Raw genomic sequence first — 3544 nt, 5'->3', positions numbered from 1 at the left:
AACAACAACAAAAAGGTTTTCATAATTTTGTCTCTGCGTGCTTTACTGTATATATAAATATATTTGTAACACATACAAATAAATACAGAAAAATACAGTTTTAAACATTTTTCTTGTTTCTTGATGTAACAATATTTTTCTTTCTGTTCCTATTTATTTTAATGTATACATTGTTGGTATTCATTAATACAGCTAACCTGCTATGGAGTCCTGGTGTGGCACTGTGGGCTAATGCATCTGACTGCAAAGCCATTTGAACTGCAAGGTTGGTGGTTCAAGCTTACCAGCTGCTCCTTGGAAACCCTATACATGGTAGCTATGGATCAGAATTGACTCAACGGCATATAACAGCAACAACAAACCTCCTATACTAAATTCACATTTAAAGAGGACTTAACTAGACATAAATCACCCCACCCATTCACCCCACACAAACATCTTGCTATGATTACCTTAAGTTAAGATATTTATTTCTTTTAATTTTTACCCTTTCAGATAAATATATAGATCCATAAGTCAGGTGGTATAATGGTTTACACTTTGGGCTGCTAACCACAGGATCAGAATTTGCATCCACCAGCCACTCTGTGGGAGAAATATCAGGCTTTCTGTTCCTAGTATGATTTACAATCTCAGAAACCCTATGCAGGGTCACTATGTGTTGGAAGCAATTAGACGACACATAACAACAGCATAAATCAATAGATACATCAATAGATAGATAGATGGTAGAAAGAGAGAAAGAAAGAGATAGACTTACTGGCTCACATATTAAAATTCTTTCCCATTCAGCTCCTTTACTCCATGCTGTCTTCTCTTCCTGAAATAAGTCTTTTGGTTATTATTTCACTATATTCATGTGGGTGATTCCATTTCTAAACATTGTGTATCACTGGACTGGTAACCCTAAGGTCAGAAGTTCAAACCCATGAGCTGATCTCAGAAACTTTACACAGAATCGCTGAATTGGAACTGATTTGATGCCACACAACAACAAAAAGTAAACAAAATACACACACACACACACATATATATAGTTTGCTTTTCTTTGTTGTTGTTGTTAGGTGCCCTCGAGTCAGTATTGACCCATAGTGACCTTATGCACAGCAGAACGAAACACTGCCCGATCCTGGACCAACTTCACTACTGTTGCCATGCTTGAGTCCATCGATGCTGCCACTTGGCCAATCCATCTCGTTGGGGGTCTTCCTCTTTTTCTCTGACTCTCCACCTTACCAAACATGACATCCTTCTCCAACAACTGTCCCTTTTGACAATATGTCTGAAGTATGAAAGACAAAGTTTGGCCATCTTGGCCTCTAATGAGCACTCTGGCTGCACTTCTTCCAAAATGGATCTATTGGTTCTTTTGGCAGCCCATGGCACTTTCAATATTATCCCCCAACACCTTAACTCAAAAGCATCAATTCTTCTATGTTCTTCCTTATTCACTGCCCAGCTTTTGCATGCATATGAGGCTACTGACAATACCATGATTTGGGTCAGACCCACCTTAGTCCTCAAGCTGACATCTTTGCTCTTCAACACTTTAAAAAGGTCTTGTGCAGCAGATTTGCCCAATGCAATACATTGTTTGAACTCTTGACTGCTTCTTCCATGAGTGTTGATTGTTGATCCAAGAAGAATGAAATCCTTGACAACTTCAATCTTTTCTCCATTGATAAGAATGTTGTTTATTAGTCCAGTGGTGAGGATTTTTGTTTTCTTGACATTGAGATGTAAATTTCATAAGTGTACAAGAATATTACTTTACCTAAGTACTTTAGAGATAATACACACTCTAATTAAATATTCCAATGCTGCTGATTGCTGAAAATGTAATAAGACTTCCTTTAGAGGTAATCTTTTTTTTTTTTTTTGGAAGTCATTAGGAATTTTCTTTTATCTGTCATTCTAAAACTTTTTAGTGATAATATAGGTGATCAAACTTTTTCTGAGGGCTCTCAAGTAATTTTTCCTGTCTGTTAATGAATCTTTTAATATTTTTTTTTCATCTTATTACCGGAAGTTAGAATATATCAATTGCTCCAAGAGAAAGATGAGACTTTCTGCTCCCATTAAGATTTATAGTCTCAGAAAATCTGTGAGAGTCAATATGAGTTAGAATTTACTAAAAGCATACAACTACCATCATTTTCTTTGTGGATTAAATGTTTTCTGGATGTTTCAATATAAATTTTGTCTTTGGATTTATCCAATCTAGATTTTATATCTTGAATTGTTTGATGGCACTGCTTATAATTTTCATTTCCATAATTTCTAATTTGTTGCTTACCATGTTCATCTGTTATTGAATTCAAAAGATTTGCTATGGAAAGTGTAGTACTTCCAACTGCAGCAAGTAAAATGTATAATTCCAGGCTTTAATAGAGATTTATTGATTCAAATTCTGCATTTTAACAAGATCTCTTAGTAATTTTGTACCTTTAAAATTTTAAATATCTTTTAGATTATCTTAATCATATGTACGTTGAGTCATTTTGATATGCTCTTATCAAGAATGCTGGTAATTGGTTTTTAAGTTATTAAGACTGTCCTTGCCTTTCTTAGCATTAGCTTTCTAGTTGAACTTTAAATTAATCTTAGAATTTTTTTTTTTCTGTGCTTACCCATCTCAGTCATCTTTATGTTGTTGACCACCAAGATGCTACACAATAGTTACATTGGCGATATTGCAGCTACAAACATGGATGGATTTAAAAATTGTACATTTTAATATCTCTTTCATAAAGAAAACAAAAATCCTCATAACGGTACCAATAAATAACATCATTATAGAGTAAGCATTAGACTGCTAACCATGTTAGCTACAAGGTGTGTGTGGGTTTGGCAGTTCAAACCCAACCACTCTCTGAACCCTATACAGGTTTGCTATGAGTCAGAATCAACTGGACACCAAATAACAACAAATGGAAAAAAGTTTGAAGCTGTCAAAAGACTTCTTTTTGTTTGGATCCATAACTAACACTCATGGAATCAGCAATCAAAAAATCAAATGACATATTGCATTAGGCAAATCTACTACACAAAACCTCTTTAAAGTTTTCAAGATCAAAAATGGCAGTTTGAGGACTAAGGTGTACCTGACCCAAGCCATGTAAAAGTTGCACAGTGAATAAGGAAGACCATAGAAGAATTGATGCATTTGAGTTATGGCATTAGAAAAGAACACTGAAAGTACCAGGGACTTCCAGAAGAAATCTGAGTTGGAAGAGGTATAGACAGAATGTGCCTTATAAGAAAGAAGAACTGCGCATCCTGAGCACTTCTGATTCTGAATTGTAGCCTGTTAACTTCTGTAATTGCCGGGGTTTTCCCTCGACATAGTTGTCACGAGTGTTTGGTTCACGAGGAGGGGAGATCCAGTGGTGATAGGGATAGGGAAAGAATACACAGACAAACAGAAAAAGGGAGACAATGAGGCACCCCAAAGCCAGGGTGGATACATCACTGGTGGGCAGGTTTGGGACTACAGGCATCATGGCCTTTGCAGGCAGCGACTCACTGCCCTGCAATCTTTAAT

The sequence above is a fragment of the Chrysochloris asiatica genome, unplaced genomic scaffold (genome assembly GCF_000296735.1).
Source record: "Chrysochloris asiatica unplaced genomic scaffold, ChrAsi1.0 scaffold00005, whole genome shotgun sequence".
NCBI lineage: Eukaryota > Metazoa > Chordata > Mammalia > Afrosoricida > Chrysochloridae > Chrysochloris > Chrysochloris asiatica.
This window is presented reverse-complemented; position numbering follows the sequence as displayed.